The following is a 24506-nucleotide window of genomic DNA, read 5'->3' as shown; positions in this document are numbered from 1 at the left end:
ATGGTTCAACTCCTCTGAAATTCAATTTCATCTTTCAAATAGAAATAATGATATTTGGGTTAGCTGCAAGGCTAAATCAAATGATTTGCATAAAAGTAATAAACTTTTAGTACAATTTCTAGAATGTGAGGTCTACAGAAGTTACCCCACTTCCTCCTCATATGTGTCATATTTCCAAAATCTCGTAACAACCACAGCTGTTTTTATAGAGAAATAAACGATGTGTGGAAGAGCTCCAAATTTCTAACTGCACCCAGAACAGTGCATTAACAAGAAATATTTGTTACATAATTAAAAGAATAAATGATTTGTGGTTGGATGACATTTAGAGCACGAATTTAGGAAAGAAAATTCCCCTGCTTCTCCCATTGGGTGGAGAGGAAGACCAAAAATATGGTATAGATTTTGTTTTCTGGTGTAATCTAAATTTCTTGTCTACTTCACTCAAGCCACTGAGACGTGCAACAAACCAGAAAGCTGATTTCATCCTCTTGAGCAAATACAGAATATTGAAACATTTATCAAATGCTTATCTGGCAGCATTTGCTAATTTTCCTTTGTGTTGATTTCTTTAAGCACAGATGACACATGCTTTGCCAGGCGGACTGTGAAAAGACTTAACGCTGCCCTCTCTGAGGCTTGAACTCAGGACCTTCAGATTATGAGACTGACGCGCTGCCCACTGCGCTAAGAGGGCAGGTACCCCATGCTTTTCGTTTTGAAAGTAAAATATGAAATAGTATTTTCCAAGAACATCTGCTTTATCTGTTTCCAGCTTTTAAAGAGTGTATGTACTCAATGTTACTTGAAAATCACTCCGTTTAAACCAATGTTACCCGGGTAAGATTCCACACCTATGAAAGGTGGAGTCCATGTCTTTCCGATATTCACCCTAAGATAGGACCATCTGGACCTCAGCACTAGGGACACTTCATTGTGTCTGTCTTTTGCTGGTCTTGTGTTGGAATGACATCGTATTTCCTGCCCTCAGAGATCTCAGTGGATCTTACACCTTTCATGATCTCCTTTGTTGAAAGAAAAGTAGGAGGTGCCCAGTTAACATTAGTTCACTGACTGAATGAATCAATAGCCCTCAAATTTGTCTACAGTCCATACTTCTCTGTCTTAGTCTACATCTCCACTTGCATCTACATGACTGGAGACATTCTTCCCTACAAAAACTTAAACTGAACTTAATGAAAAGTCTCCCTGCTTTTTTTTTTTCAGCCGTATGTGCCATTCATCACGCTAAGAGATTTATGGAGATTATTTCATGTAGTCTAATTGAATTTTGGAAACAAAACTATTTATCATAATGTTACCAAACCAAACTTGGGGCCAATGGCCCCAGTGCAGCACAGCCAGTCTGCTGACATCAGGTTGTGGTGAAGGAAAGTACAGCATTTATTGCAGGGTTACAAGCAAGGAGAACTGGCTCAAAAGACGCAAACGCCCCAAAAGCTTTCAGAGAAGGGTTTTTAAACACAGTCTGAGGGAGACATTCACAGGATATATAATCAGCCAATGCGAAATTCCCTGATTAACTGATGGTGAGGTAACAGGGTGGTATTTCGGGAAACTCAATTATCAATTTTCTGGCTCCGACAAGTCTGGGATCTACACACTACTGGTCAGCATGCAGTCAACTTTTTCCATCTGGTGGGAGTTTTAGTATCTGCAAAATAACTGAAGGATATGGCTCAGAATATTATCCATAGCCCTTAAGGAGGAACTAAATGCTCTTGAGTTTTTTTATGGTTAAACTATCAAGATTATTATTTGTCTTGTTTGACGGCTTTTCTTTGTGTCTTCATTTTCTCACTTCTCTGATTAAATTTGCTCTTTGAACTGGGGGAAGGCCTAGGATGCTAAAGCTTTTCTACAAACAAGAGGCAGGCAGGGGATACGGGGGATGGGGGTGGGGGGAAATCTGTCCCCGGGAAGGCCCTGCAGGGTCCTGTTTGGTTTCAATAATTTGCACTTTCCAGATATAATGGAAGCTCAGAGAAGTTATGTTCTTAAGGTTCTAGAGCTGCTAAATGGCAAAGCCTGAATTGAGAACCAGATTATTAGATTGCAAAACATGAGCTCTTTCTCTACTCCAGCTCACGATATCACTGTCGGTTCTTCTCCACAGTAGTCCATTCATCCACACACCAGTTATCCAATTCCCAATCTCCTCTGTACTGGTCTTTTGGGCTTAGACTTCCAAGTCAACTTTGACTCATTCTCCTCCTTCAAACCCATATCCAATGACTTGCCAAATATTGAATGTTATTCTTGTGCAGCTCTTTTGAACCTGGCACTTCCTTTCCATTCATTTGGTACATAATTCACTGCGGAGCTGCACTTTGTCAGACACTGCAGTAGATTCTGGGGTTCTGAAGGGATCATACTACCGTGACCTCAAGAGATAGCAGAAAAAAAAAACGTGGATGTGGGATGCTCAACTTCCAGATTCTCCAATTGAATCTCCAGGTATTTACAGCTAAGAAACTCTTTCTAAAATATGAGTTTCATGATACCATTCTTTTATTCTCTAACCATTCTTGATTCCTTAATTCTAATATGATCTTGTCTCTCTCTCAATCACTGATCCTTGTTTCTACTTGCATTGTGATCTTGATCAACTAGATCCATTTTTTGATGGCATTGTTCAGTTCTTCAATCTCTTTGATGATTTTTTTGTCTACTAGATCTATTAATTATTGAAAGAGAATGGTTTTGAAGCTCTGTGGCCAGGGACTACACTTTTAGGATTGTTGTGTCTTCTTGGTCAATTGACCCTTTATAATTGTGTAACATTTTTCATTACTGCTGGTAAATTTCTTTGCTTTGAAGTCTACTTTGGCTGATACCAATACATTCACTTAAGCTTTCTTTTGATTAGTGATTTCATGTTGTATCTTTTCCTATTCTTTCATTTTAAACCTACTTCTATCATTACATTTGAAGTGAGTTTCTTATGGCCACTGTTTATATTTAATCCATTCTGACAATTTGTGATTTTTAATTGATGTATTTAGACCATTTACCTTTAAGGTAATTATTGCGATTTTTGAATAGAGGTCTACCATTTTATAATTTGTTTTCTGTTTGTTTCCTCTCTTTTCATTCTTCTATTTTCCTCCTCCTCCAATTCTGTACCCTGTTGGAATGGTACTGAAATGCAAATTTAGTTACCGCCCAGCCTAAATTCATTTACCAGCAAACTTTGCTTACAGAAAGTGTCCAAATACGTGCTCTAGGGATTTCCATATAAACACTTAAATTTTCACAGTGTATTTAGAATAAATATTTTATAATTCAAGTGAAATGTGGAAACCTTATCACCATTTAGGCTCTTTTACCCTAACCCCTGCTCATCACACTGAGCAGATGACATCTGAACTTTCCAGCTGTAAAGTTTCATAGTGACCAAGGTTTCAAGTTGATAATAAAAAGATGATAAAGTCTTCCAATCTTCCTAATGAATTTGAAGGGAGGAAAATACTGGAACGTGGTTTATTATTCACTTTTCTGGGAAACACTTGAGAGATCTGATTAGGGTGTTCGTTTACTTATGGTTCTGTTGGTTACAGCCTGCGGTTAACAGCCATTACCTTGTCAGTAATCTGGATAACCTAAATAGCCATTACCTTGTTAGAAATCCCCGAAACAGAGTGAAGCATAACTACAAGGTGTGTGTGTGGGGGGGGGTGTGTGTGTGTCAGTACCAATGAGTTTGAAAGTAGGAAGGGAATGAGAATGCAAATTCGTAAAGACTTGTCTCCTACAGGGCACACACAATTGTTATTAATAGTGGTTGTCATTGGCTCAGCAAGCCGGGCAGTGGTATTGGTGGCGTCTGCCTTTTGACTCCAGAATTGTATCTCCTATTCCAAGCTTTTAAAGAAAAGGTTTGAGCTGGATTATCCTAAAAGGCCACAACTCAGCAGGGATGAAAGGAGCTGCTCTCCTTCTTTTCTCTTCTTTCTTTTCTTTGCTTGTCGCCCGAATTCCATCAGCCGCCTCCCGCGCTCTTTCAACGTGGGTCTCAGTAGACAAGGATGGAAAAACTCGTCCATTTACTGCCCTTCTTCTGTCAGCGGACCCGGATGCTGTGTATCCTTGACCTTCACGAGAAGGTTCTTCTCGAGGGCAGAGACCACAGAGACTCCTCACCTTTGAGCCGCGAAGCTTGGGCTGCGCTTGATGCACGCCATGCGCGGCATTGGATTGATGTTCTGCAGATACCTGCGGGCAGGTAAACTTGCTGCTAGCTCTTCCCAGCAGATCCCAAACCTATCTCAGTCACTTCATAGACACAAGATCCACATCGTTCTCGTTTACTCTGTGAAGGTCTCATCTCTTACGAGCTGCTTCTCCTCACTCGTGGTTCCTTTAACACCTGACTGCTGATTCCCTCCTTACTTAACGTTTCTCTCTGTTGTTTATGACATCGCTGTAGTTTGTTTCGGTGTGAACTTGGACAGTTGAACACTGGAGAAACTTTAGCAGGATTCGTGGAGGATTCTATTCACACTAACTCTCAAGAGAGCACTGTGTTCTCAAGAGGCAAGTGTTCTGAAAAGGGAGAGTTTTTCATGCAAGACGGGTGGGTACAGAAGATTTGTGCAAGATTCTTGTCCTATTATTTTGTATATCTTTTCTAGTCCTGCCCCGCCACAGTCCCATCTTCCCTCCATTCTTCTCGGTTGTGTGGTGATCGAAGAATAACATCACAGGTTTTATAAGGACCTCCTCATAATAAAACAGCCTGAAATGGTTTGTAAATAACTCAGTACACACCTTCCCCGAGAACGGGGAACAATAGCACCGAGCCAGCCAGGAGTCGAACCTGGAACCTTCTGATCCGTAGTCAGACGCGTTATCCATTGCGCCACTGGCCCTGCTTTTGCCAGTTTTCTTTAAACCATTATTAATTAGCCTTTATGAGGTTTTTTGCATTTTCATACCATCGAATTTCTGGATGTGGCTTGATGTGCACTGTCCTTCTGATTTGTCTGCCCTCTTCTCTCCCAGATGATAGAATATAAAGATTCGCGGTCTACTTTGAAGCCTCATTATAGCAATAACCTGCCAGCCTCATGTCCTTGACCTCGTGGTGAGGGACCTGGAAGTAGCAAATGATGGAGTTTTTAGGGCTTTGCTAATGAAGGAAGGAAACCAGGAAACAGGGTCCAGAGTAACAGGGTCCAGAGGGGAAATACTCGCAAACCTAATCGAGTTATTAATTCTTCCCCAGTTTAGATGGTGTTCTTTCCTGTACTCCTAGGGTGCAGAGCACACCCCTCATTTTGGCATTTATCACAGTGTTGTGAACAGCTGTTTGCTCAGCGGTCCTCCCCACTCAATTTTATATTCCTTAAGGGTAGCACGCTCAGTATCTACAATCTTACATTAAAGTCTGCATGCACGAATGAAGAGTTGAGTGAGAAAAATGCCAGTGAGCAACAGGAAAACAATTTAATTTATGGTACACGTAGGCATCACGAGTCTGTGATTCCATGTTATCTCAACCCGGGTGTTTCATTGGAAGAGCAGTGGAGTGCCGTATACAGCAGCAGAATCCTAGTTTCCCGAATATAGGTTTGTGGCTCACAGTGGCTGTTTATGTGCTCAGGGGCTGAGGCTGGGCATGTGTCCATTAAGTCTAAAGCCAGCGACAATCAGATGGTAGCGCTGGGCTGGAGCTAGTGGCTGAGATGTAGGCTTTCTAAGTGAAGAGAATGTCTAGTCTGCTGATATAAAATAAACAGCTTAGTGAACCAAGTGCACACCAGACTGATATATTTAATACCACTTAGTGGTTGGCTTCGAGTTTTTCATGATACCAGTCATCAGGAGGACTTACAACACAATGCTTATAAAACTATAAGACACCTAGCCCAAAGATCCCTCCCCAATCAAGGAAACTTTCAGTAATAGCTCTGCAACAATTCAAACAACAGCATTCAATTGGCTTAAATAAAGTGGATTTATTATCGCACTTAACAAGTCTGGAAGGTAGAGAGGCTACGTGCCTCGTTAACTCGGTGGCTCCATGATGTCATCAGGACCAAGTTTTTTTGAATCTTTGTGTTCTGTCATTCTCAATATATGGATCTCATACTCCAGCTGGTTTCCTCGCAGTACCTCAAACTCTCACAATATCAAGGTAAAGTCCAGAAAAAAAAAACAGACTTCTTTACTGTATCTCTTATTGAGAACAATTTCTCTGATATGCTCCCCAGTGGATTTCCCCCACATTGGCTAAATTTGTATCATATATTCTCACCTAATCCAAGTACTGCCAAGAATGTGACCGCTGTGATTAATTAGATCAATCATAATTCTGCCTCAGGAGCTGAGAATTGGGCCCACTTCCTGCAAAGCCAAGGCAGTATAGAGAAGGTTATGTGAATAAAATCATGTTTCTGTTGGAAAGGAGGAATGGGGGCGCTGGTGTTGGTGACTGGTGGTGGAATAGGCAAGCAGTATTAGCTGCTATACCCTACACCATCCCCATGTTTGGAATAAAATGAAATACTTTTAAAAAGCATTTTTAAGAGCTCCATTCCTTACATTATTAACTCACATTAGACATATATAAATTTCCAGATCTAACCACCATAAAAGGCATTTGATATACAGCTTATATTCAGTATTTGTATTCAGAGCAAGTACATCAATTGTACATGATGACATATTGACTTATAAATCAGAACTGTGTTAAGTTTGGCCATTAATAATGCCATACATCACCTATCTTCATGACTGCATAGTAAAATGACACTACAGTTTCTGAATTTGGAGTGTCAGAGGCTAATACATGTATAATAGTGTAAAGATCTGAAGCTCAACCTTAAATAGTTCCAGGACAGGGCAGGAATCTTAAGTTCCTAACTCTGGAAATCAGTAGTTTATGCTACCTAAACTTGTCTGTAAGGTATATAACACTCACTGGTCCCAGGCTTATTTTTGCAGCTTTTTAAATAACAGTTGACAGTTTAAGTTTATTTCTTCATCACAATCTGTTCATTTCCAGAATAAGCATAGTTTAACGTTTTCTGTCTTAATGTTTACTCTCTATTCGTATCACTGTTCACGTAGAAGAAACTTGATATGGAAAAAAAAAGAGCAGACTTAGAGAGAGACTCTGCCTTTTGCAGGAATATGTGAATTTGGACAAATCACTTTACTTTTTAGTCACCCCACTACCTTATCTGCAAAATGGGATGATACTTACTTTGCAGGTTTGTGGTGAGATTAAATTACACAAAGCAGGTAAAGTCCTGGCAACTATTTAGGCTGTCAATAAAAAGTAGCCATCATTGATAGCAATGTCCAACTGCTTCCCAATCTCTTCTAAAGCTTAATCTTGATAACTCAAAAAGCATATATTGAATATTCATTTACCAAGCAAAATGTGAAAACCTAAGGATTCACAGGTAAAGCTTAATCCAAATTCCTCAAAAAACTAACATCAAGTCAGAGAGACAAATCTAAATTCATCATTACAATACAACAGGAGAAATGCTACTCCAGAAATAAGTGTGCCAGCAGCATGGAAGTACAGCAATTAACTCTGGAAGGGAAGTCAGGGGAAGCTCTTCATGACATCGCATTTCAACTTAATCTTGAAGGAGAAACAAATTTGAGTTTGTGAAGAAGGAGGAAATAAAGGGCCAGAGGGTTCCGTACTTGTATGACTAAAAGTCACAAAAGAGGAGGTCGGAGTCTCCCGAGTGTCTGCACTTTTCGCGGTCGTCTTGAAAGTATCCGCCCCCGTTTCCGCAGAGCACCCTCCGCGTCTTCAGGATTGGTGGCCGGGTGGGGTCTGCAGCTGACCACACTCCGCCTTTGTGCGCAAGATGCAGTTGCGGGACTCCGGGAAGGATGGAGGCACTTGTACCTTTGCGACCGGAGAAAAACTGAATATTCCTGCATAGGCGATGTAATGGGTGACCGAAAAGAAATATAGGAGCTCCAGTGGCGCAATTGGACAGCGCGCGGTACTTATATGGCAGTATGTGTGCGAGTGATGCCGAGGTTGTGAGTTCAATCCTCACCTGGAGCAGTATTTTCCAATCGGAGATTAGCATCCCTTGAAGAGACCCTTTCCCCTTTGCTTTCCTGTCTACTATACCATCTTCGATGTGTTTCTTTGAATTTGTCCTATAGCATTTATTCTTACCGCTCCCTTAGCGCCAATTAGCGTCAAGCAATTACCGACTGAATGAATCTTTTGTGCTGCAGTGGGTTAGCTTCTCTAATTCTTTATCCCCACCTTGTCTTGCAAGCTGATCTCAAATAAAGAACATTTCCTGACACCCCCTCCACCACCCCGTCTCACTTTGCTCTTATGACCATCATTCCTCAGGGATCCCCTGGTGCGTACTTAGAAATCGCTAAGTAACTTCCCCGAGGTGATAAGCATTGAACTCCATTAGAGGGAATCAAAAGTGGGAACTTGCATGGAGTTCCTGCTTGATTAAAGCTCTGGTTTGGGGGGAAAATAAAATACTGTTTTCTGAAAAGAGAGTCACCTGTAGTATTTTTCCCACATTTAATTTCACCCTGATGAACTAACAACCATGCAGCTTTTATCAACTGAGAAACAAAACCTGGCATCCTCAAATGATCCAACTGTCTGGGCCTGGAAAAGGATTAGTGATAATGAGGCCCAGAAACCAGAAATCTGTAGAACAACATTACAGGAAAAAGCATATTGTTGTGAGTGGTGTAGGTAGGAAGTAGGTAGTGATTTTGACTTAAAAATATGCTCCCCCTTCCACAATGACACAAGGAGTATGCCTGGTCATACATCTTATCACATGCCTCCCTACTTCACCCCAAGAGGGTGAATTGAACTAAATAATTTAGAGTACTTTTCCTAGCTGCAAATATTATCCCATACTTGAAAGCATGTATGTCCCACCCAGGACAGGTCACAGAAGGTGCATGTAATAAAGCTGGGTCCAGAGAACTCTCTCTTGAGGTCTGGATTCCTAAATATGTCCTGCATGTACCAGGACATTGTCCAGTCACAGAATCATCTCCCTGGGAAAGGTAGGGAGGTCCCATCCAGAAAAGCACCAGATAATAAAGTGGATACCTTATCACTTCATAGCTCCTGCTAAGCCACGAGAGTATCTTGGAAGCTGTCAAAGTATATATTTAGGTTATATGCAGTATTTTGTATCATACTAGACATTTTGTTTTATTTAATATGATTTTAACTCCTTAGATTTAAAAACTTAACCATTGCACCCATTGAAACATAAACTGAAGCACATTAAAATTTATAAGGGTTTATTTGAGCAAGCAGCCATTCAAATTAGGGAGTGCCAAACAAAAAGTGGTTAGGAGGCTCTGCAGGCAGAAGCTAGAGGCAAGACTTTTGTAGAGATGTCAGAAGCAAAGCAAAGCAATTATTTGATTGGCTATAGCTTAAGACTGCTTTATGTGGGAAAGCCTAGCTGGCTCATTGTGATAAGCTGTTCTTAAATTTCATTTTCTCAGATTCCAGTTTTGGTTTGCTTACCTAAGCTACCAAGGCATTTAGAGCCACCTCAGTCTAATGGTCTCCTTGTTTAATTACTTTAACAAAGCCCTACCAAATTGTGCTTTCCTTTTACAGAATAGTATAAAAACACAGTAAACATACATTGTAAACTTAGTAAGATAAAATTGGGCTTTATAAAATTAGAAACTTTCATGAAAAGAGTAAATATGGTGTCTCAGTTGGTTTGGGCTGCTATAACAGAAATACATAGACTGGGTGGCTTGTAAAAAAAAACAACATTTATTTCTCACAGTGCTGGAGACTGGAAAGACCAAGATTAATACACCGGCTGATCAGGTGTCTGGTGAGAGCCTTCTGGTTTTGCTGACTTCCTACATAGTGGAAGGGGCAAGCAAGCTCTCTGGGGCCTTTAAAAAAATCTTTTTATTGGGGTGTAGTTGATTTACAGTGTTGTGTTAGTTTCTGCTGTACAGTGAAATGAATCAGTTATACTCTGGGGCCTTGTAAATGAAGGCACAAATACCATGCATGAAGGCTCTGCCCTCATTAGCTAATCATCTCCCAAAGGCCTAATACCTAAGAAATACCTAGGTATTTCTCCTAATACCATCACCCTGACCATTAGATTTTCAAAATATAAATTTTAGGGGGGCACAAATATTCAGACCGTAGCACCTAGAAAACAAAGTAGTTCTACTAATATATATTTTCAAATGCTTTTTTTTTTTGAGAAAAAAGAAAAATGTAGTCAGAGCATAACATAGTCATAAAATAATGAAAATGAGATATCTTAAAGTTTATATGATTCTGTCAAGGCTCCACTTAGGTTTCAATTCTAATCCTTAAAAGCTTCTATAATTACAGAGAATAAAATAAATATATGCACCACGGCCTTCTTTTTTTCCTCATTAAGTGTCATCACTTGCTCTGGATTTGTTCCCCACAACTGTGCCCTTGTCTTGGGTGTTGTAGAATGGTAAACAACCTCATAGAGAAAAAACATGAATGTTTTAACTACTTCCCTTTAACACATCCAATTATTCCTGGCTTTGAATCTGCCTCATAAGCCGCTGACCCAAAAACTGGAGAATGGGGGTATCGATCCCACTACCCCTCGCACGCAAAGCAAGTGCTCTTCCACTTGAGCTAATTTCCCTTCCCCTGTGAGTTGACATCATCGATGTCATCACTATATCCATATGTCTTTCGGGCCCTCTAGGATCCGTTGGTAATTTTATGCCCACCAAGGCCAAACTGTACGGAATGGAGTTGAGACAACTCATAAGCAGCCTCGTGCAGGAATCCCCGACCACCGAGCAAAGGAGAGTGAAAAACAGCTAGACCTGGAAGGTCGCTCTAGGAAAGCTCTAGCTTCGCCCTATTTTAACTTCCTGGACCTCTCCGCAGAGGAAGAGGAAGCCCTGAGCAGGACCACCAACTCATCACTTAGCTCTCTCCAAATGCTCTGCCTTCCTCTTTTGTAATAAAGGAGGGCTATCACTGAATAGAGAAGTTTAGAGACTTCTGCAGGTGTAAAGAAGAGAAAAGCTCCAGCACAGCCTCACAGTCCAGGCTTTTCCATATGTGGCTTCTGAAAAAACATGAGCTACTCTCACACATTTTCCCCACAGAAGGTATTTTGATTTTCCCCAAATACATCGCTACCAAATACAGAATGCAGCCAGAGTGTGAGTGGAAGAGTGCAGGGGAGGCTGGTGAGAGAGGGCAGAGGTCTATCGCCAGGGTGTAGGTCATCAATAGTTATTAAAGGGTTTTAATCAGGCTTATAGTATGCTCAAGGTGCCAGTTTACTGTCTTGATGTCTGGGTAGACAGTGGGCTGGAGCTGGCATTCTGATTACTTAACCAGGAGACCGCTGACATCCACAGAGCATGGCCAGAGAGTGAGATAACTCAGTCAGGTTTTGAGAGTCAAGTCACCATGAGAATAGTTGGACTGGATGCCTAAAGAGGGGAGAGATGGATGAAGGCAATGAGTAGCAACTTTAGTCTTGATTTTAAAATGCAGGAGTGGAAGAGAGCGGCAGGGCAGACTATTAGGAAGGTAGTAGTCTTGAACTTGCAAGCTTATGTTACTCAAGCCTTGCACTTTTGTAGAAATCTACTGAGAATAATTTTGCTTCTTGTTTTACACATAGACCATCTCATTTTAAACAGTGAAATCTAGAAGCATTCCTACTTTGTAGACTCTTAATGGCAATAGAAAATAAATGGAAACACAAGTAATAGACAATAACATCATAAACAAACAAAAACTGTTGTTCTCTCCACAGCTGTTCCTGAAAATAGTGGCAGAATTGGCTGATTGAAAACTATTTATTCAACAAATTATACTGATAACTTCTAGAATTTTGAAGATGAATGAATGCCCTCTTTATCTATTAAAGATTCTTATTGAACAGATGAAAGGAAACACAGAATAATATAATGCCTGAGATTAACCTCACAATAATATGGAAAACCAGTTTGGCAAAATGTTGATGATTGTTGAAGCATATGTGATGCGTACTTGGAGATACTTGCCTCTTTCCTATTCTCGCAACAATTTCTTTTGGGACTATGATTAGATATATGGTAGAACTTCTCTCCTAGCCTTCATTTTTCCTATTCCTCTTTCCTAATTTCCAACTACCTGTATCAGTGGATAGTATTTTACATAGTTCCCTCAAATCTAACTTCCAGTTTCCTAATTCTCCCTTCTGCTCTATCTAATCTGCCATCTAATAAATCTGTTTAAGTATATGTTTTCAGTGTTTTAATTTTCAAATTCCTCTTTAATAATTTCAAATACATGAGAGTTAGTGTATTACTTTCCCAATGATTCTCCGTCCCTTCCTGTGAAAGGCCTATTTTTAACAATTTTCCTGTTAATTATACTGTCCTTCCTTGTGAAAGTAATATAATTCCTTTACCCTTTGCTATCAGAACTGACAACAGAATGATTCATATGATTGCTTTGTATGCCTCCTTGCCTTTGCTCAGGCCCTTTCCTCAGTCTGGGACAAACTCATTCTTCACCACCCCTAGAAAACTTGCTCGTCAAGACTCACCTTCAATGTTACCCTCTTTTCCTGGGCATTTATTATCAAACTGATTAGTCAGAATTAGTTCCTATTCTTGTTCGTTCATCTGTTCGTTGTGTTCATGCTTATGAAACAACGAGATGGAGCTGAACACTCTTTTTTCCCCTCTTTCTTCCTTCGAATTATTTTCTCGCTGGTGTTGAGTTTCTTGACGTTTTCTGTACCAGAAGGCTTGGAAAACCTAGTGAAAGTTGGACAAACTCTCCCTAGAAAACACACAGGTATCTGGTGGAGCGCGGGGGCCGTGGAGGAATCAGAATTCGTGGTTCCTCCGATGCGGATCACCCGGGAGGAGAGCCCCACGAAGTTAAAGATTCTTCTCTATGTAATGTCACCCGAAAGTATTGTAGAAGCGGCAATAACACGGAATAGAAATTGAGCCCTATTCAGATCCGTCGTCTAATTTTCCAGACTGACTTATTAACCACGAATTAGGAGTCCACATTCGCCAGCTCCCCTGACAGCGACTCCAGTGGAACCGGCTCTGGGAACCTCTGCCCGGCTGCGCTCTCGGGCCGCGGGCCCAGGCTCCCCTGACGAGGGACGGTGACAGCAAACTGGCTCAGCCCAGGTTGGCCGCGTCACGCCCACCGCCTGCCAGGACTTGACGCTGCGGCGTCTCCTGCCGGGGACCAGGCAGCCCGAGAAAGGGGAGTGAAAGCCCAGGCAGATGTGTTTCTACCACGTCTCAACCAATTTTACGACTCCTGGGAAAGCTAAGCCCGTTTTTTGCCCCCGTCGCAGCTTTTCTATCCCAGTTCTTTGTCCATTCGTGTGGAAGCTAGCCACCTCCACGTCTCCCAGACGTCTCTAAGCCGTCTCCTAAGCGTCTTTCTCTCCCGGATAGCCAGCGAGTTCCCTAGTATAAACTCTGAAATAAAGCACGCCAAAAGGTCGCTGTGAGTGGACGAGGTGGCCGAGTGGTTAAGGCGATGGATTGCTAATCCATTGTGCTGTGCACGCGTGGGTTCGAATCCCATCCTCGTCGGGTGTGTGCTTTTGGTGTGAAGAATTGGGGTGCGAGTGTTTTCGAAACTTTACTAGCATTTCCAGTTATGCTCTCTTTAAGTATTTGGTCAGTATTCTGAGGTTGGCCTAATGAGGTCTGCCTTCCTCTCCACTTTCTATGAGCTCTGTCATGTTTCCCTCCCCTCTGTAAGTGTGCACACTCTTGCATTTAAGGTGCTGACTTCTTATAACAGGTTTTGCAGATTATTCTTCAACTCTACCATGACATATTGTTCTCTTGATATTTAACAGACTTCTTGAAGGAGCTTTTGTTTTCAAGCAACTCGTATCTAGGAGAATTAATTGTTAAGGGCTTTGAACTCTATGGATCTTTTTAACAATCGACCAATTTTGTTTCCAAATTTTTTGTTTCTTTTTCCAACATCTCCACTTATACTTGAGTAAGCCAGATTCTTCAGTACAAAGGACAATCTAGTTTCACAATGATTTTAGTATTTTATATTTATGTAACAATAGAGTATAGGTTATGTATGTATAAATGTCTGAGGTCTATCCAATTAGGAGAATGACTGGAGGATTTTTTCCCTCCTCAAATTTCAATTACATTATCTTACGTAGTTTTTCCAATTACATTATCTTCTCTTTTAAAATTATTATCTTAAAGATTATTTAGTAAAAATATTTTTCCAAACTCTTCCTTTTTGAAAAAAAAAAGTAAAAACATTTTATTTTGGCAATTTTAAAACATATTGAAAATTAGACATAATGTAAAATGTATCTGCAAACTCATCTCAGAGCTTCAGTTATCCCCTCTATTGCCTGGACTCGCCTATGAGTCTCCTCCTGGTCTGCTTTTCCCAATTCCTCTCTTTGGGAAATTAACCTCTCATCAGGAAACTGAAACTTGGCAGCCCCTCTTCCACATCCCCTAGAGCAGTTACCACCTACAAACTTCATTAGGCTTGCTTGCAAACCTACTTAGAGTCTTTGGTAATTTATGAAGAAGAGAAAAAGAAACTGCATTAATGGGAAAGGAAATCTGAATATATGACTCTTTGATGAAACACTTGGCTTCACAGAAGCAAGTGCTCTGTGGAAAGCCAATTTGAAGCAAACCTTTTTCTTTTAAATAAAAGTACTCCAGTGTATAGTATCATTTTTGGTGAAAATCATATCCAGGTTGTGGTTTATAGCAGTGCAATAAGGCAGTGTGTTTTTATACTTAAAGATGGTGGTTTCTGGCTGACTGCAATGCACCTTTCCAAACTTCTCATTTTTTTTTAAATCTTTCCTCCCTCATCTTCATACTCCAAATGATTCTTTATCCTTGTCATTTCTCTCTACAAACATTTTTAATGCTTGTCCCAAAGAGTAACTGGAAGAGAACTTTATCTTACATTACTTAGCAACCCTGTATGATATATATTTTAACTCATTCTCACATTCACTCAATAATTACTTCTTCAAGGTGGGGGATTGGGCCCTGGTGATGATGGGATGAACCAAGTGCTCCTGCCCTCACCAATCTCAAGGGCTCTAAATCTAAACCTAAAACAAGTCATTGGAAGTGTTAGGGGAAAAAAAAAGAAAGAAAGACAAAGTGTTAGGAGGGTTTACAGAGGCATTGGAAGAGCAGAGGGTTGGGTAATATTGGAAAGTATCCAAGGAGCGAACAAGTTGGCTTCTTTAAGGTAAGGAGAGCAAGGAAGGAAGGGGTGGAAGTAAGATTTGCTGAAGGTCATTTGAACCCTGAGAGGAAAATATCCAACACATACGGGCTTTCTGAACATGGACCTACTGCTACCTCAGTGTCTTCCTTTATGACTCATAGACATTAATTTGAAGAACTGATTAAAACCCTCATCTTCCTGTGTTCTACATTGACCTGAGAAAAACCAGAAGCTTATAAAATATTCCCCTCTCTACAAGCCGCACGTGGTTCCTGCTTTTTACACTGCCTACACACTACGTTCTGTAACAGGAGGAGGTCAGTGTCCAACTCAGGTTCTGCTGCTCACTGCCAGAAAGGCTAATATTGGAGAGACAAGTGTTGGTGGAAAAGGAAAAGTTGCTTTATTCAGGAGGCCAGCAACCTGGGGAGATTGTGGACTCATGTCCTGAGACCATCTCAGGACAAAGGTTAGAGGACAAAGGTTTTAGAAGGGAGTGTCAGGGGTGCACAGGTGGGGGAACTAGGTGCCGAAGAGCACAGTCAGCTCTGATAGTCATCTCGAAACTGGTCATGGGGTGGTCTGATCAGCATCCTCTGATGGTTTTATGTGCAATTAATCTTCTATTCCAAGTTCGGCCATCTTCCACCTCTTTAAGGCCAGTCCCTGGAATTCTTAAACAAGCAAGATTAATTCTCACCTAGTTAACTAGTCATTATCTAAGACATGTCAGGGTCAGCAAGAAAGGAAAACATATGTAAGTTTAAAAAATCCGTGCTGCTCAAGATAGAGCATCTTATGCTATGGCTACAGTTCTATAAAGAACCCGCAACGCACCTACCACAAGAAGAGAAACTTTGGGGAACATGGGTATTGATCCTCCTGTTTCGTGCCCGCTGGCATCTACCATTTGAACTATTCCTCCCGAGTACCAGTTGTATCCCTTAATTTCAGAGTGTTAGATGCCACGTCCCACCAGAACTTTCCAGGCAAACTCCCTCCCTTGGAAGCCTTTGCCTGACGTGGGTTCAGTCTCAGTACCATACAAACCCATCTGGACTTAAGGGAGCTTTAAGTCTTTAAAAAGGAGGGCTCGGCCAAGGCCAAGGCGACCCTTCATTGCTCAGCACTTAGCAAAGTGAAGGTGGCGGCGGGAAAGCTCTGATTCGCTAGTTTGAAGATCCTGAATTGTAAGGAGGAGCAGAGAGCAAACAGGTTCCAGCTACGGAAGACCTTGCTGGTTACTTCCGGGCTAAGTAGTGCTGCAGACCCCAAAGGCTCTATTTACAATTTACAATAATATTTATAATATTATAATATTTACAATTGTAATTGTAATGTGATTATGGCCAATGTGTCCGGAGGGTGGAGGCGGTGGCTCTGTGGCTTCCTGTCGCTTCTGTCTTCCAGATCCTCAGTCTCCAGGAGACTCTGCTCCCCTGCCAGGTCAGACCCAAACTCCCCTGCCAGGTGCCGGCAGGCTTGGGAGAGCTGTAGAGCCCCCTCAATCCTCAGCCTTCCAGAATGTGGCCCTTGAGCCTTTATATTTAATATAAAAAATGTGAAACATACACTCAAATACAGAAGAATGTAATGACTTACGACGACCATGGGCCCATCCCTCAACATCCATCAGTAACATGATGGCAGTCCTTTTCAAGTATCCTGTCTCTTTTTTCCCTACCATGCTAGAATATTTTAAAGTAAATTCAGGATATTATTTTATTCCATAGTAAATGCTTCAGGATACATTGCTAATACATACTACAAAATAATACAATGCCAATATCACACCCGACAATTATACTAATTCTTTAATAACACCTAATACGAAGCAGACCTTCAGTAATCTTTGTAACTATATTGTTGTTATTAGTAGCAGTAGTCATATGATTTATTTGAAACAAGACTCCAGAAAGATCCAACATTGTGTTCTTTTCAATTGTCTCTTAAGTCTCTTTAACAAGTGTCTGTAAAATTTTCACTCCTCTTTTTAAATTTCATATCATTTTCTGAAACCAGGACTGTTGTGCAACAGAACTTTTGACATCTGAATATTATTCATTCCCATGGTGTCATTACATATGCTGTCATCCCCCATATTTCCTGTAACTTCAAAACTAGATGTATAAACGTGATTGGATTCAGTGTGATGTTTTGGTTTGGGTCAGGCCCAGACATGAAGGAGGCAGATTTTCCATTAGCGGCTTATGAAATAGGTGATCTAGTTATGATCAACATGACTATGGCAGTTCAGGATGCTCTTTGGAAACATGAAAATCCTGGAACAGGTTTTAGAGCAAAGCCATCTGCAATGCAGAAACTAATTCAGAAACAGTTCCCAGACTGCTTGTGATTCCAGCTAGAGATATGCACGTGGGAATGGATCTTAAGGGTGCAGGATCAAGCTGAAAGTAATATAAAGTTGGATCAGGTAAAATGTATTGATATGGGACTACTGAGCAGAGATTATGAATTCAAAATTTTAACTTGAGGGCCTAGGAATGACTCTAAAAGTTGTCTATGTTTGTTGATTAAAAAATAGACCCACATATGGCCTACACTAAATGAAGTTGAAATCTCAGGACCTTCTTACTATACTGTAGAGGGAAGTACCCAAAGTCTTAGGGATGCTGGAGACAAATGTTTGTGTTGGTTCTGTTCATCCAAACCAAGGGGTTCCAGAGGAATGCCTTTCACCATGGCTGTGACTAGTAAATTCATGAGGATAGCCCCAGCATAAAAGAAGAGCTTTATCGTGGGTCTTCCCTATTGTACTGGAATCCCTAAACATAAGGGTGATGACTGGAGCTCAAGGTGACAGGGGCCAGTGGTAGCACTTAATCATGAAAGACAAAGTGGGTACAATTACAGATGTTAATCAGAATAGGCTGACTGACATAAATCTTTGGTAATGACTGGTTGATCATGGTGTCTGTAGAGCTGAAGCATATGAGAGGTCTACTGAAGTCTTACTTGAACTGTATAAGGAGAAAAGCCTCAGATCTGGTGAACAGAAATCTGACATGTATCACTAAAACAGATCATCAATCAATTCCCAGACTTGAGCCAATTCACAGATCTGGAACGCCTGGGATGAAGAAGACTGGAACCCATCCCTGCTACACTGCCAAAATTGTATACTGTTAATCTACCTCTCAGCCTTCCCCAGAAGGACCTGCAGTCATTACTAGAGCACTATGTAATGGGAAAGGAAATGTAATCAGTATTTTCAGAGATTAATAGACACTGGCTCTGAATTGACAATAATTCCTGAAGATCCATAGTGTCATTGTGGACCACCAATTAGAGTAAGGGATTTTATAGGATCAGGTGATCAATGGAGTTTTGTCTCAGGTCCATCATTTCTTGTAAGAAATTCACTGTCATTTGAGAATTTTTGTTCCCTTATGGGTAAAAGTATTGCTTCTCTTGGGCCATTTACAAGATTTTTTCTATGTTTTAATTTTTACAAACTTGATTATGATTGGCCTGAGTATAAATAGTTTTGAGTTCTCTGAGATTTTTTATATCTGGAGCTTTATGTCTTTCACCAAATTTGAGATTTTTCAGCCATTAATACCTTTGATTTCATGTGCGATTTCACAGGAAAAATTGATGCAGAGTTCATCGTCTTACTTCTTTCCTACTGGTAACAAAAATTAAAAATACATGAAAGGTAAGAGGCAGTTGACATGTCCACCAGCCATAGCTGTGCGTTCTAAAATTATTATCAGTTTCTGCCTCCTACCTGACACTCCTTTAGATATGTAACAATTTAGTCATGTGTTCTTCTATTTTAAATTATTTTCTTTTTAAAATTCTAGAGTTAATTTAAATTTCTAAATTCAATTTGAATTTTTAAGAGATAAGCACAGAATAGCACTTATTTGGAGAATTCAAATTTCAATTTACCATTAACCATTTTGTGCCAGCAATCACACAACATCTCCTTATTTATATAGATACTTCCTGTCTGTTCTTAGTGCTCAATAATCTTTTCTTCATGATTAAATTTTAAAATGATGCTCTTAATTTCTTCCAGGCTCTTATATCCCTTGCTTTTCCAACAATTACCAATGACCAAGTTGGAGAGTGTTTTTTCTTGTTCTCCATGCTAGATATTAGGAAAATGTTGTGAAACTTTCACAGGAAAGCTATGAAACTAAGGTAAATAACATAGCCCTTGCCTTCAAGCAAGCCACAGTAATGTGAGGAAAATAAGCTCGTAAACAAATTTACTATAACATAATAATATAGCTGAGTTATTCAAAAACTGTGTGGACGTGTTATAATGAAGGCAAAAAGTAGGCACTTACCATTGTTTAGAACAGGGATAAAAAACCTTAATGTACAAGGACAATAATGGAATACGGTAGAGAGAGTCTTCAAAATGGAGTAAAGCCTGCTTATATCAATTCTAAGATTTTGTACCATAAATATGTGTAACAAATTTAAAAGCATCAAATTTTTTTCCAAATGGATTCATCAGATATCTTAATGCCAGAACTATGCATTGTACCAAATACCTATATTTAATGGTTCCAATTTAAGAAATCCTTCAGTTAAATTAAAGTAGAACCAGATTACTTTGTAGCTCTTTGATAACAAAAAGGCTGATTGTATTGTAGGGAGTACCAGGGAACTATCAAATGATGTCTAAAAACCCCCCACTATTTTCAAATTATTTATTCATTAAAACAAGATACAATCATTCTCTTCAACAAGTGGTGTTGGGAAAGATGGAGAGCTGCATGTAAATCAATGAAATTAGAACACTCCCTCACAAAATACACAAAAATAAACTCAAAATGATTTAAATACCTAAATATAAGACATGACACCATTGGACTCCTAGAAGAGAACATAGGCAAAATATTCTTGGACATAAATCATAGCGATATTTTCTTAAATCAGTCTCCAAAGGCAAAATAAAATAAAGGCAAAAATAAACAAATGCGACCTAATCAGACTTAAAAGCTTTTGCCCAGCAAAGGAAACCGTGAACAAAATGAAAAGACAACCTATGGAATGGGAGAAAATATTTGCAACCAATGTGACTGACAAGGGGTTAATATCCAAAAATATACAAACAGCTCATACAGCTCAACATCTAAAAAACAAACAACCCAGTCAAAAAATGGGCAGAAGACCTAAATAGACATTTCTCCAAAGAAGATATACAGATGGCCAACAGGCACATGAAAAAATGCTTCCTATTAATTTTGCAGCCTGCTTTATCTGTATATGTTCTCCCAGCTGGGTGAATGGCAGTGTTTGGTTTTTTTTTCCTTTTTCAGTATGAGCTGATTTTTTACTCTTTCAATCCACACAAGCTTTACTCTTTCAAACATCAAACATTTATACAATGCTTCCTATATATTAAAATTTTAATTTCACTATCATCAATTTACTGGTGAGAAAGCACAAAGTAATTTTCCCAAGGTCTCAGAGCTAGCAATTAGTGGCATCAAACTCAGGAAAGGTAATTCTAGAGGCCATAGATCAAACCATTATTCTTTTCTGCCTGTGACTATTATATTATATCATATCGTATTATATTATATTATATAAAACTAGATATTAAGTGTTTCTATTTTCCATTTTCAAGAGACCTATCCAACACATAATGAGAGATTAGGTTGACAATAAAATTATGGAATAAGATATCTTGACTAATACCAAACAATAAGAATGTTGGAGAACCTATATTAATACAAGGCAAAGTAGTTAAGATAAAAGAGCATTATTGTGGTCAGAGAGGGTTTCTATATAACAGCAGTAAACTTTTAATAGAAATAAACATACAAGGAAGTACATAAATCATAAGTGAACATCTCAATTAGTTGTGTGAACTGATTCATATGCATATATCCAGCACCCAGATCAAGAACCCAGCATTCCAGAAGTTTCCTCTTTTGCTGTCTTCTAGCTACTACATATCATGGGTATCCAGTATCCTTCTTCTAACACTGAATGATTTTTCATTATCAATGAAGAGGATAGTTATAAATTTTTTTTTAAATGACCACTTCTGACTCTCAGATGTTTCTTCCAGATTGTTCCTGAGCTTTGGTGGTGAGTGGAGGGCATGGCAGGAAGCTGCAGTAAAGTCTAGGAAACCTGAATCTCTCAGGGAGCTGTGCAGTGGTAACTACTCATCCTCACAGTGCCTCCTACTCATTACTGTCCACTGACTATAACTGGCTTTGGAATGTTTCTGGGCTCAGCAAATTATGGAGCATTAAGGAGAGGAGAGAGATGTGCCCCAGGGATCAACACTGTGCAGAAGCTCTTTACCCCTTGTGAAGGCAAAACTTATGATGTTGACATCTTGACAACAGTGAGAGTTAGGCATGAGTACTGGGACTTTGGGAAATATAAACAGGGCCTGGCTGGCGCTGCTCTGCTAGAACACCACCCAGTGCTGCACAGAGCCACCAAGGTGAGTACACCTGACACCTGTGGATTGGGACAGCCTTTGGCTTTGGAAGAGAGGCCATTGGAGGCAGGGCTGGTGAGGGGCAGGCTGTAAGAGAGAAGACTCTGAGCTCTTTTGTCACTTATGGAAGAAGAAGCTGCCAGGATCCAGAGCAAAAACAGCTGATCATTTCCCAGCTGCCATCCAGAAACATCTGGGTTTTCTTTAGTCCATGAGGGAGCTGATCCATTATGTACTTCGGGATAGTATCTGAGTCTAACCCATTTTGAAAGTCTCAAATAAGAAAAATGCTTACTAGTGAGATAGATAGATAGATAGAGATATATAGATGATGATAAATGAAGACTTTAGGTCAGAATCAGAATATAAGTTGGGCTTTATATGTACCATGATTAAATGTTCAAAACTTCTGGAAATTCTCCTTCTTGATACTGGACCCATGTTCCTTAATTATAGGCTTGAAAAATAATCTCACTAGTGAAGCTACATCGGCAGAGATTTAAACATCACTAGGCCTCATGGCCAGATAACTCTTCATGGTTTTGCTGGTCCTCACATAGAAAGGTTCTGCCAACAAACTCCAGGAGGAGTATACCGTGTTTGCAGATTGCCTTTAGTTGATCCTTAAATGCTGGCTATAAATGCCTTGCAAAAGTTTTTTAGAAATTTATGTAACCTCTCACCCCTCCCAACAGCCAAAGTAGATATAAAAGTAACACCTGCTCAGTCCATTTTTCATCCTCTTGTGAATAGCGAAGAAAAAATTCTCATTCCAAAAACTGCTCTGGGTGTCTTAGAGTGGTGTGTCTGTCAAGTAACAACTATTTAATCAGAAGCAGTAAAAGGCTAAGTATAAATTTGTCAGATTTTACTGTCCCTTGAAAGATGGCACATGTGTCTTACCAGAGCCGATAACATTAATGGGAGCCTTGAAGTTCAAACCCACCTATTTATCTGAGGAGACACTGAGGTTCCCAATAAATGTGTCACCCAACATAGATTGACTTGAGTTCTCCAGGTCATCGACTTTTTAGATTCATAAAGAAAAAGAATCTCCTCAAGTCCCTCTCCTAATTGGCCCCTAACTTCATCTGTCATTAACATGGACTTTTACAACCATAACTCCATGCCTCATTTTGATTGTTGATTTTTTAACTGTTTATTTAATATTATTTTGCAGATACAGAGCCTGGTAATTTAGATACTAGGTGGAGAGTAAGTTAACCGTGTAGCTTAGAAGTGGAGGAAGAAAAGAGAGAAGCAACAGCATCGCAGTTCAATGAATTTAGGGAGGGCTTATTAGGCAAGGGAAGTCTAAGCTGGTGTCTTAGTCTGCTCAGGCTGCTATAACAAAATACTGGAGGCCGGATGGTTTAAACAATAGAAATTTATTTACCACAGTTCTGGAGGCTGGGAAGTCCAAGATCAAGGTCCAGTTGATTCAGTGTTTGGTGAAGTTCACTTCCTGGTTTGTAGGCATCATATTGCTGTTGCTCACATGATTTCTTCTTTGGGGGTGTGGGAGAGAGAGGGGGCTATGGTCTCTTCTTATAAGGGCACTAATCCCATCATGAAGGCTCCACCTTCGTGACTTCATTTAGACTTAATTACCTCCCAAAGGCCCCACCTCCTAATACCATCACATTAGGAGTTAGGATTTCAACATATGAATCTGGAGGGACACAAACATTCATAATGGCTGGTTTATGATGAACGAACAGGAGTTAGCTATGAGGTTTAGGCTATGATTATGAGGTGTCATAAGGATGTGACATAAACAGGGAAAAAGAACCATCTTTCAAAGGAGCTGGCATTTCAGATTCCTCTCTCAATCCTTACTGAAAAGCCAAAACCTTCTTCTAAAGCTAAAGAGATATACAAGAGGGAGCCAAACTAAGCATTCATCTGCCAGCATTGCCATTTTTCAGAGAAGTCTTATGAGAAACTCAGCAAGCAGGGATGCCAACCTATAAAGAATTTGAAGACAACTGCTTGCCCTGAAGAGAAGGTCTTTGCAAGCTGTTTTCTAAAGTGTTAAATCTTTGAAGGATTCTGTTCTCAGTCCTAGCAGAACATAGAGATTTCAAAGTCATAAAACAGATGCAATAATAATGACCTGTACTTGGCGTACAATCCTGTTTAGGGGACCACGTGTTGAAATAATATCTTGACAAAAATGCTTACTTATGAAAAAGCAAGTTTTAGGGGACTTGTCAAAGAAAATGTCAGACGATTTCCGCTATGAAAATAAAGTATAGAAAACTAACATGAATGTCACTCAAATTATTTGTCACACCACGAAGTATCAATACATAATTAAATTGGGAATATGTACTTCTTTAGATAAAAATATGGATCAAGCCTGAAACTAACATAATATTGTACTCAACTATATTTCAATTTAAAAATAAGGATGAAAAATAGAGTACTGCCCTAATGTAACCTTTATTATGTAATCTTGTCAATTAAATCACAGATTAGTCTACTGATGGAATTCACTTAGGAGTAGTTATTACACAACTGACCGGAGGAAGGATGAAAAATTTAGTAACTTGAGCCTAAGCTAAGAGGTCATCATAAGGCCCCAAAATGTATATTGGTTGCAATTTAAATACAATTATATTGATTAAATAGTCAGGAAAATTGGGGCTCATCCTTCTGACTCAAAGTGTGGAAAAAGAAATCTGATTCTAATTCTCTTTATATTAAGTATGGGCGTGCTTTTTCTTTTGCAGAGGTGGCTCGTTGGTCTAGGGGTATGATTCTCGCTTCGGGTGCGAGAGGTCCCGGGTTCAAATCCCGGACGAGCCC

General features: G+C 39.9%; 5 non-coding genes across 5 annotated transcripts; 3 read left to right on the top strand and 2 right to left on the bottom strand.

Moving 5' to 3' along the window:
* Positions 1 to 624: 624 nt before the first annotated feature.
* On the bottom strand, positions 625 to 697 carry TRNAM-CAU (transfer RNA methionine (anticodon CAU)). Its single transcript has one exon. It is a non-coding gene; the product is annotated as a tRNA-Met (tRNA).
* Positions 698 to 4819: 4122 nt separating this feature from the next.
* TRNAR-ACG (transfer RNA arginine (anticodon ACG)) lies at positions 4820 to 4892 on the bottom strand. The gene has a single exon. It is a non-coding gene; the product is annotated as a tRNA-Arg (tRNA).
* Positions 4893 to 7968: 3076 nt separating this feature from the next.
* On the top strand, positions 7969 to 8062 carry TRNAI-UAU (transfer RNA isoleucine (anticodon UAU)). Its single transcript has 2 exons — positions 7969 to 8006; positions 8027 to 8062. It is a non-coding gene; the product is annotated as a tRNA-Ile (tRNA).
* Positions 8063 to 13520: 5458 nt separating this feature from the next.
* Positions 13521 to 13602, top strand: TRNAS-GCU (transfer RNA serine (anticodon GCU)). The gene has a single exon. It is a non-coding gene; the product is annotated as a tRNA-Ser (tRNA).
* A 10832-nt stretch (positions 13603 to 24434) lies between these two features.
* Positions 24435 to 24506, top strand: TRNAP-CGG (transfer RNA proline (anticodon CGG)). The gene has a single exon. It is a non-coding gene; the product is annotated as a tRNA-Pro (tRNA).

This window comes from Orcinus orca, chromosome 10, assembly GCF_937001465.1.
Source record: "Orcinus orca chromosome 10, mOrcOrc1.1, whole genome shotgun sequence".
In the NCBI taxonomy this organism is placed as follows: domain Eukaryota; kingdom Metazoa; phylum Chordata; class Mammalia; order Artiodactyla; family Delphinidae; genus Orcinus; species Orcinus orca.
Note: the sequence above shows the minus strand (reverse complement) of the source record. Positions and strands in the feature narration are given on the sequence as shown.